Here is an 11,781-nt window from a genome sequence, read left to right as displayed (position 1 = left end):
TTAATATGGGCCTGTGTACAATGACTTTAGTACAATAAATTATACAATGAATATGACGCACGCACAACGCTTCTTCTGGCGCGACACAATGATGCAATTTTTTTACGCTAATTACAACATTATGTTCATATAATTTCTCAACACAACAAAATTTAAGGAATGTCTTAACTGACACCTCAAAGTAATAGTTTCCCGCTATATACTAGATAACTGCTATTCTCAAAAATATCTTTAAACTTACTTTAAGAAATTGTATTTTTAAACCATGCCGAACAATAATACGTTTTCTCCAATTGAATATGCTGCTCCAATATCTGATTTAAAGAAAAGATTGGATAAAAGAAAGACTATAGATGAACAAAACCCTGTAAATCATAACAATAGCGAAACAAGTTCAAGTTTTTCATCCGGTCAAACAGAAATTGAAGTTGATACTCAGTTCATTGAAGAAGAAGCTAAAACTACATACGAATATTACTCAATCGAGGAGGAAACATCAAAATGGATATGCAATCAATGTAATAATAACAGACCTAAAAAGTACTCATGTAAAACCTCAAAGAGTATACTAGATTACCATCTTGAACATGATCACAAAATAATAACGCCGAAAAAAAAACGAACTACGATTGGCTTATCAAAAGAAATTAGCGATAAGATTGATAGAGCACTTTTAACTTTCATCATTGCTTGTTGTCTTCCGTTTATGTTGGTAGAAAGTAATGCATTTTAAGAATTTGTTTTGTGTTTAAATCCAAAGTATAAAGTGACTTGCCAAAAAAAGTTAAGATCTCATTTAACTGATTTATATCGAGAAAAAGTTGAACTTTTGAAGTCAAAAATATAATCAATTAAAGTTTTTTTCTATAACTACTGACGGATGGACGTCCTGTCAAAATTATAGTTACATATCTGCAACTGCACATTTCATTTCTAACAAAACAAATTTCATCAGCGTCGAAAGAAATCACATACTTCATTTGATTCAAGATGTGAAAACACGTTGGCACTCTACGTTTCTCACAGCAGAGCGAATGCTTAAGCTTCACTCCTACGTAAAAGATATCTTTAATTCGAAACAACAATACAAAGATATGAGAAAATATTTACTTAATGAAGATGAAATTGTAAACTTAAAAGAAACGGTAAATGCTTTATTAAGCTTTCATCAAGTAAGCGTTTTACTATCTGGCGATAGGTATGCAACGTGTTCTTTAATTATTCCAAGTATAAAGTACCTTGAGAAGCAGCTAATTAAGAATAAAAGTGAAACTCCTCCTTTTAATTGTAATATTGAAATCTCATTTGTTAGAATCTTTACAAACTTACAAAGATTCATATGAATTAGAGAATAATTCCTTTTTATTGTGTGCCACATTTTTGGATCCAAGTTATAAAAGTTTTCATTTCTTTGAAAACTACGAAAAAGAGAAATGTTTATAAAGCATTAAAGAATTTTTGTCAGATTTTTATCTCGCAAAAAGAGTTGGTGAAATAATTCCAATTAAAAATGTGACAATAGAATCAAAAAAATTTAAGTTGTCATTTGAGGATGAAGAAGATGATTCCGGAAGTGATAGTGACAAAAATGTAACCTTAAATTTAAAAAAAGAAATTAGTGAATATATAAAGTTGTCAGTGCACGAACAAAATGTTTTAGAGTTTTGGCATCAAAATCAATATGTTTTTCCAATATTGTATTGCATTTCAATGATGATTTTATGTACACCTGCTACTAGTGCACCTAGTGAGCGCCTTTTTTCTGACGCATTAAACAATTTGTATGCTAAGCGAAACAAGATGACGGCTGAATGTTTTCAAATGTTGATGTTTTTGTACGAAAATTTGGAATTTTTTAATTTGGTTTAAAATTAGTGCAATTTAATCAAAGTAATACGGAAGTATCTTGTTGTAATAATTATTTTTGAATTTATTTTATTGTTCTTGAATAAAAACTCTTAAATTTAGATTTTAAACTGTTTTGTTTTAAAAACAACCAAATAAGCTTGCAACATGTTTAAAAAATGATTTTATAAACTTGTTGCTCTCATATTTGGGGCGGGGGGGGACCCCAGAAACTTGAGGGCTTTTTTGTTTCCAGGCTCCAATCATCGCACTTTTTTTGCAAAGAAAAACCAATTGCTTGTTTAGACTATAAAACTAAGTGCAAATTATGAACGTTGCAAGTCTTCCCTGTTCTATGTTTATACAATTCTTAAAATGTTGTGCACACTTAGGTTTTGAACCAGATTCTTTGAATTTTGTATAGTTGTTTTGACAGCTCTCGAAAGTTCTGTATGGAGCATTTGTCCAAGCTTCTCTTCTATCCCACTCACATACATAACAGGGATGAATTGAACTGCTACTTGGAGATATACCTGTCAGAACTTGATTAAGTTTTATGTCGCATACCACAATGTGCTCAACCTTTTCAAGATTTAATTTTTCAAATAATATTTTAATGATTAAATATCTTTCTGGGATTTCTGGAGCTACCAGAAGAAGAAATGAAGCATTTACTGACGAATCTTTAAACATTTTTTTTAGACCATCTTTATATAAAGACCTGCAAGCTGCTCCCGATTTTGTTTTCAGGTAATCTATTTCAACTTTGCCGTAATTTTCAAAAGTTTCATTGAGATTAACTATATTTAAACAAAATTTGATAAAACCACTTCCCCCATCACCAGCAATATTTATGTATTAGTACATGGAAACCCCTCTGAATTTCTTGTAGATAGACTTGTTTTACCGGAGCTTCATATAATGGAGGGAACTGTCAACCATGTAATGGATAACATGGAGGGGATTCGGTCGGAAATGAATATGAAGAAGATTTACGAACAGTTGCAAATTATTAAGACTGGTCAGCATAGTGGAAAATTTAATGGAAATTCTTCTCGAAAAATTCTTAAAAAGTGGGAAGTCTTTAATGATAAGCTACCAATTAAACTTAAGTCTTTTGGAGAATGCTTAAGGTTGTTAAATTTAGTTGTTGAGTCTTGCTTTGGATCCGGACTTGATGAACACTTTCAAACTAATATCGAAAATTTAAAAGCCTGCTATAAAAATTTGATGTTGGAACATGGTATTACTTTAACACCAAAATTTCATATTCTGTTCAATCATGTATCTGAATTCTGTAAAACAAAAAAAATGGGCCTTGGAGTTTATTCGGAGCAGTCAGGAGAAAGTGTTCACTACCTCTTTAAAACTGCCTCGTGGAACCGGTACAAGGTGTCCGCAAATAATTCTAATTATGGACATAATTTAGTAAGGGCATTAAGTTCTTATAATGGAAAACATCTTGTTTCTCTTGGACATGTTGATCTAAATGTTGATATTTTTTTGTGATTTAATTCAAGAAGAAATAGTTTTTAATTTTACATTTGTAAATATTTTGATCAGTTAAAACATTCCGATTATATGATTATCCACTCTAAAACTATGTAATAGCACACAATACCATCTATATTATACATTTCCAACAAATTGTCTGTAACTTTTACAATAAAATTTTGAATGAAAACTTGCTGGACCAAAAAATGGCGCACAACACTTGCAAAAAAAGACGCAAAAATAAAAGGCGCGAAAAAAAGGCGCGAAAAAATCTTTAAATTGCCATAATTATTTAATAGGAGTTTTCTGATTTGGTGGACTATATACATAGTGATCAGTAAAATATACTGTTTCAGAAAACGTTGAAATTAATTTGGACACAATTCAGAAAACCTAAATTTAGTTAAGGCTAACTGTATACTTTAAAATGATAGATTTTATTCTGCATTTTTAAGTAATTAAAAAGTTATTGGAAATTTTCTGGTTTGATAAAGCGACTGCAGCCATTTAATAGAATGTTTATCTTATTCTACAGTTATTAAAAACGACTTTAATTGCGGAGGTTGCATTTTTAAATGCGGACGATTAGCTTCTCGGTAAATGTTATTAAATGTTTTGCATTTTAAAAACTCTATCAATACGTTTAACATTTGGTACGTTGAAAAAATGAGAAACTGATAAAGTTTTAATTGTTAATGTAATGATATTGTTGCATATATAAGTTTTCACATTAAATGACAAGTTTGTTGAGAAAAATGATGAAAGATGGGTTAATAAATTGGTACTTCTTATCGCTGATATGAAATTAAATATTTAGAGACTTAGTATATTCGCTAGTACACAGGGCCGGGAGGGGGAGGGGGAGGTGGTAAGTTGAAAACTGCCGTAAGAATATTTGCCGATTAAAAATTATACTTTCTGAGTAAAAACATATAACTCGATTGCTGAGATATGCTAACTAATTATAATAACATCTAAATTTGCCGAATGATCAAACTAAATATCGGTAATAGATAGTGAGTGTCATAGCCCCAACACCATCCTTTCTCGCTGGCTCCAATACTTTATATCACTAATATGAAATTAAAAATTTATAGCCAATGTATATTATAATCCAACTTTATGGATGTTACTTATCTGGGATAATTTTTCCTATGTTGCTATTTTCAGCCTTTAAAATAGGGTTGTTAACCGAAAGATTTCAAAGATCTCTGGAAAAAAATCTTTCTAAAGGGTATATACAATTAGCAATTATTTTTATTCTTAAATAATACATAGAAGCATTTAAAATTGTCAAAGTAACTTTCGCAAATAATACTTCTGAAAATTAGACTTTCGCAAGTTGCTATTTCAAATAATGGTCTTCCTAAACGTCCAAAAGTTTCGCTTTCGGAAATAGCACTTGAGAAATGAGCGCTTTTAATAATTACGTTTCGAAATCTGTGAAGGAAGTTTATTCGTAATTATGAGTAATTAAATGCTCATTATTCATAAGTGTCAATTATCGCGCATGCAAATTTTTATGAAGATTTAACTGATATTTTCTTTTTACTGAGTCCTTTCGGTAATTTCCGAAAATCTTCTTTCGAAATGAATCGATTAGCAAGCTTCTTTTCGCTTGTCATTCTTGTGAAAATTTTATTTTTCGTATATAGCTTAACCAGCGGCGTGGGTAGGATTTTTTGATGTTTCAGATATGACACTTTTAGGCATTGTGCGAACTCCAAATTCAAGAATGTTGTTAAGTCAAATGAAAATATTTCTCAAAAAAATCGCGGTGATTGGAGCGTGAGACCAAAAATACCCCAACCAGTTCGCTTTCCTAACCCTGAATTAGACGTTCAATTAAACTCCGGAATGTTATTTAAACGTCTAAAGGGTGCCTTTTTTAGATTCCGTGCCGATTTGGTGTTTATAAACAGTTGCAACAATCGGATTGGTAGTTGTTTCAGAGCTGAGAAAAAATTCTAATAATCAAATTTGATTTAATACGTTACAAATTTGATTTGACTGGCCCCTATGAACCATAATTGGGACATTCAACCGCCACAATAATGTGCAATCGTGTGTGAAAATTTCATGGTATAGGTTATTCAGTTTTTAGTACTAAATCTTGTTTTAATCGACTAGTTTTAGTTACGCTAAAAAGTTAGTCGACTAATTTTAATTAGACTAAAACTAACCTTAACTCCCCCCCCCCCCCCCCCGTTATTATTAAGTACTTTTTTTAGATTTCAATGAAAAGCGGTTCAGATCTGGATTTTTTTAAAATTTCTAATTAAAGTGAATTATAAATTATAAAACACATGTGAAATCATTTTATATAAAAAAAATGGTGCTATGTTTTTAAAAGGTGTGTTATGTTAAAAGGTGTGTTATGTGCAGAAGCATTTTCGGATTTCCTTTACATAATACCTGCAATTATTTTATAAGGTAATAATACGTAATTTATTTCGTTCTACGCTCATAAAAACGTAGATATTTACAGTGACAACAATAACATTGTAACAGTTAGGCAATTAATGTTTTTTATTATTTTTATATTGTGCAATTGAATATATATTAACTCTCAATTTTGTTTTTCTTTTAAAAACTATTATTAAAATGCTAATAACTAATGATGTTTTCGGTATAAAGTATTAGCTGTTTTTGATGGAGTTGTTCTGCTAGCAAACCAAGTTTTATTTTATTTAATAAAAGAAAGTTTGGGGTAATACTAGGTACAAATAAAACATTTTTATTACCTAATTGTCACAAATTATATTACGTATTTTAAACTTCTTCAAAACTTTTTACCGGTATTATTACTTTTCTTGCTGATTACCGAAGTCTTAAACAAGGACTTTTTAAATTTTTATTTGTATTTCTATTAATAAATTTTACATTTACAGTTTTAAATAAATAAGTTTTTGATGAAAAAATTAATCATCAGATAAATTCATCATCTGTCGTTAATAAAAGATTAGCAAACTCAGACGATTTGTACATTCTTTTTCTCATTCTCGTTCCTATTTGACTTCATCGTGTCACTTAATTTTGCTTTTTGCAAGTACAATTACTACTTTTTCTTTGTTGGAGTGTTGTTGGAATCAACAAGGAGAGACTTTAAGTTTGGTCTTCACCTTGAGTCCCTTCATACCCTTCATACCCTTCTTATTGAGCTAGCCTTGACTTTCTTGAATGTCTAGCTGTAGCTGTTATTACTCTTTTGGTTCAGGACCAGCTTGAGTTTCTGATATTTGACATGGAGAAACCTTTTCAGGTGCCACCTCTTTTTTAGTTTTAGTTTGACTTTGTGTTTGTCTAAGTTATAGATTTTTCTTGTTTTTAAGACTTGGCGGTGTGACATGAGTTAACTGATATGGTTCATCTTCAAAAATTTTCCACCAATCTTTGAGGTTAGAAGGAGCCCTTAAGTAATTTTAACTTACAAAAACTAACATGCTAGTATTTTCTGGTTTTGAATTGTCTAAAATCTGTAACTGTTCTACCTTCAACTGAAAACATTCTTTCTGATGAAACAGAAGTCACAGGTATAGCCAAGTAGCTTCTAGCCAGACCAGCTACCACAATTGACTCATTTTCATTTCGCTTCCACCATTCCAAAGCATCTACATCCCTTTCAAGTAAGGCAATTGTCTGATATTTTTCATATTCAAACATTAAGGGTGGCATGAATTTTGATTGACTTGACGTTAGTCAAACTCTTGGGTGGATAATAAAGAATTGATCAGTCTGCGAAAATGATCTAAAAAATCTCTTTTTAATATATTAAAATGCATGCTCCTCACAAATTTTTTAAAAATGTAGCCTCAGCAGAAGTTCACAGTTTGGATTTGCAATTAAGTCATTTGGAAGAGAGGATTAGAATGTTGGAGCAAAGAAGACCGAGCAACATTATTGTGTCTATAAAAGAGTAGGATCATCCTACCTATTACAACGTTAACGGACAGCATGAGATTTTTGCTCAGAAAGACATTAAATTTCGGACTGAATTTGGAAAAAGGCATTGCAGTCGTCACTTTGATGAACAAAATCAGCGATCAATTGAATTATTACAAAAACGATGTTTTCAGAGTCTGTAGATGACGTCATTATGGTTGTTCACAATTACACCAATCAGGATGTCATCGTTAAAAAAGTCGAAAAGCTTTGAAAAATTAATCACATTGATTTGAATTAAAATAATGAATGGATTTTAAAAAAATGGAAATATTTAAAAGCACAGATAAAATTTACCCAGTTCTTCCAACAGCTCCGGCGGATGAAGCTCACGTTTACCGCCTTCAAAAAATAAGCGAGATCCAAAAAGAAATGGAGGACGAAAAAGCAAAGAGAATGACTCTTAGCAAAGAGTACCATCGCGCTTTTAGAATCATTTCAAATGTGGACAATTCGATGCAAGCCTTGTGCTTTGCTCTGGGAACGGTTGGAATTGGGCTTTTGTCTACCATTATTGCCAGTCCAGCAGCGATTGCATGCGAGGGTGTTGCTATTGAAATGGGGTTTTTATCTATTGTCGGAGGTCAAGTGAACAAAAAACTGGCATTGAAAGCGGAAAAGCACGAAAAATTGAAAGTTCTCGCAGAGTCGAAAATGAACACCATTAGCAGTCACATTTCAAAAGCTTTAATGGATGGTTTGGTGAGCGATTCAGAGTACTAGCTGATTTTGACGGAGCTTCTAAAATTTAAAAACTTGATGGACAAAAACTAAAATAGGTATAGACAAATTGACCAACGAGTCGCTGATCCAAAAAGGAAGAGAAGACGCCATTCAAACGTTTAACAACATATTCAAAAAAGGATCTTAAAAAAATTAATTTTTTTCATCAACATTAGTGTAAAAACCTATTTATGATTTTTTCTACGTATTTTAAAAAACATGTTTTTCTTTAAAATACAAGACCCGAATAAGAGGGATGAAATTGTGAGAGAAATGATGGATAGAAGAAATAAAATTTATCGGAGCAGTCTCAATGACAACTTTTCAGAGTCAAATTTTCAAGCTGATTTGAGCAAGATGTACAAGCCGCTCATCGAAAGCAATGAAAAGATAAGCCTGTCAGACAAAGTTACAGCAAAAAGGCCTTTCGAGGTGAATAAAGTTGGAGATAAAGTGTACATTGGAAAAATGGAAATGACAGTGGATAGAAATGATATCATTGTTGGTGGTGAAAGGTATGGAGGGACAAAAGGTCTTTGGGAGCTCATGACCAAATTTACTCCTCCAAACAGAAACGACTATACTGATGAAGATTTGCAAAATTATGAAAATATTCTGATCGATAGTGATACAATAAGATCTGATTCACAGCCGAACAAACCAAAAGCTTTAAAGAGACCAAAGTATTAGCAACTTATTGCACCCATTTGGGAAAAAATGGTGCGTATTGAAAAGGGAAAAAAAGTTCGTGGAGCGATTTTTCTTCCGAGCAATCCGAATGCGCTGGTGCAAAGGCTTGAATTGAGCGTGGCTGCTTGGCATGCTGGAAATATAGAGTCGAGAAACGAGGCTGTAACCATATGCGATGAGCTGTTGAGGCAAGGAGAGATAAATAAAGACCAATAAAAATCGTTGATGAGGTTCATTGATAAAATTATTTAAAAAAAACAAATTTTTTTAAAAAATGTTCATTATAAATAATCAAAGATATGTGAAAAAGAACGTTGTTGGAGGAGGTGGCATTGTGGACACGATTAAAAATTTCATGAAAAGAGCAGTAGCTTCAAGAATGTCAAAAGCAACGGTAAATTTGCTTAAAAATGCCGCAAAAAGCGAAATTGGAAGAGAGGCGATTATGGCTGCCAAGTCTGCAGGAAAAGAGTTAGCCTTTTCTGCCATCTCCACCGCCAAAGTCGTGGTCATTGATAATGGTAAAAGAGCGATTGAGAAAGTGAGCCCAATAGAAGAATTACATAAAAAAATGAATGGTTCGTCCATCCACAGAAAGAAATTGTTGAAAAAGAATGCAATCAGAATACAAGACCTAGTAAAAATGGGAAACGTCATAAAGATTGTCTGAAAAATTTTTCAGAGACTTTGAAGCAGCGTGAAGCAGCGTAAACCGTTGTAAAATGATAGATCTTGTAAAATGATAGATCTTGTAAAATGATATATCTTTGTAAACCGTTATTGACTTTGTAAATTGCGTAAATTTTAAAATGGCGTAAAATGGATTAAAAAAATTTAATAAAATAAAAAAAAGGATAAATACCGACAGATTAAGAGTTACTGAAAATCCAGAGTTTGACACTGGCATTGAAAAAATTGATTTTTTTGAGTATCTTCCCACAAATCTCGATTTAAATTCTTCAAGCATGGTTACTTTTGAAATTGACTGTCAATCGATTCAAACAGTGCCATCAGAGGCTTACATCCTCATTGAAGGAGTTATAAAAAAAAGTGATGGCACTCTTTACGAAGCTGCAGACAAGATTGCGCTGGTGAACAATGCCTTGATGTATTTGTTTAACGATGCCACTTATGACTTGTCAGGAGAGCAAGTAGAGAGAGTCATTCATCCAGGTCAAGCTACTACCATGCTTGGAATGTTGAAATACCCTTATGGTTTTCAGCTTTCAGATGGTTTGAAGCAAATGTGGTACATGGATACGTCAAATCTTGTTGGAAATTCAGGATTCAACGTCAGATGAGACCACTTGTTTGCAGACACTACATCCGTTGGAGCTTTTTCATTTAGAATTCCTTTGAAGCACATTTTTGGATTTTGTGAAACCTATGACAAAGTTGTTTATGGATTCAGACGCACCATCACCTTTACAAAGAAAGAATGCGATGATGCTATTTACAGAGCGGAGAGCGTCATTGCAGGAATGATCAACATTAAAAAATTCAGACTTTATATGCCTCGCGTTGAATTGGATTTTGTGATGAAAAACGATTTCATGAATTTAATAGCTAAAAAGACACCCACCCATTCGTGTGGCTTATAAATCAAACAAAGTCGAAAGGCAGATTATTCCATCTGGTCTTACAGAATTCACCTGGTCGATTGGAAGAATTACGGACAGAAGCATTCCAAGATTTATCGTATTCGGACTTCAGCAAAACTGATCTTCCAGTCAAACTGATCTTCTAGTTAAACTGCTAATCCAGCCATATTTGACCATTGTGATGATAGCAATTTTTACGTGACCGTTAATGGAATAAAGTATCCAAATTACAATTACAACTTGAATTTTGGAGAAAAGAAAGTGGTTATGGCTCATTCAGATGCGTTCTCTTTTGATGAAAAGTATTACGGCACAAACGAACTTGTTTGTCAATCTGGTTTGTCCTTGACTGAATATATAAAATTGTATCCGTTGTTCTTTGTTGATATCAGCAAGCAAAAGGAGAGAGTGACGTCAGAAACTGCTGAATTAACGCTAAACCTTAAATTCCGAACAGCGACTCTTGCAAATACAGTCATTTTTGCAGTGGTTATTTCTGACAAAGAGCTTAAATTTATTTCAGACGGAACCAATATGAATGCTGTTTATTAGGTCCTTTAAAAAGAATTTAAAAAATTGAATTTGGCTTAAAAAAAATCTTTCCATAATAAAAATGAGATATACAACATCGCATTTAAAAAATTTGTTGAATGAAAATGGTGTTACTAAAACGGCAAACGATTTAATTACGTCGATGATTCTTGCGGTTGAAAATAGTTTGATCAGTAAAGATGTGATTTTGGGAAGAGCAAAAGAAAAGAGAATATGTGAAATAAAAGAAAAAAAACCAACTAATCCTTAACATGAATGGCTTGGTTTGGTTAAGAAAAAGCCAAAACTGTGAGAACAACCAACATCGAAACGGGTGAGTTAATTGAATACAAGTCTCTTTAGAAAGCAATGATAGGGACTGGACATGGATGGAGATATTTAGAGCGTCGAGATGTAGATATTTAGAGCGTTGAATTTCTAAATTCTGAAAAACTTAAAAAACGTAAAAAGCAGCAAAGTCAAAATTGAATAGATTTTTTAACTTTTTGTTTTGATAAAAAATTGTGCCAAAATGAAAAAAAAAATTGAACTTGACTTAAAGAAAATCTTGTTAAATTAAAAAGATGGAAAGGAAGTATGTGATTGAATTTGATGAATTGGGTTGTGCACATATATTTGATGAATCTGTAGAAATTCATGCGGCTGGATCTGAATTTACTGCATGTGATGACTTGGGAAGGGAGTATCTGATTAAATTTGATGAATCAGGTTGTGCGCATGTATTTGACGAAACGGATGAAATTCATGCGATTTATAATTATGAATGGTTGGAAGAAGAAGAAGACGACGAGGAAGAAATGAGAATGTGCGCTCCTGCGGCTTAAAAAAATTTTTAAATTCTTTTCGGAAAATTTAAAAACGATAAAGTTGCCAAAATTTAAAAAAAATTGAATTTTACTTAAAGAAAATCTTGGCATAAATAAAATGGAAGATA

Source organism: Hydra viridissima, unplaced genomic scaffold (genome assembly GCF_058129835.1).
Source record: "Hydra viridissima isolate aposymbiotic clone 2 unplaced genomic scaffold, HvirCarnegie_v1 scaffold_6, whole genome shotgun sequence".
Classification (NCBI taxonomy): Eukaryota; Metazoa; Cnidaria; class Hydrozoa; order Anthoathecata; family Hydridae; genus Hydra; species Hydra viridissima.
The sequence above is the reverse complement of the archived record's forward strand: the minus strand, read 5'-3'. Positions refer to the sequence as shown.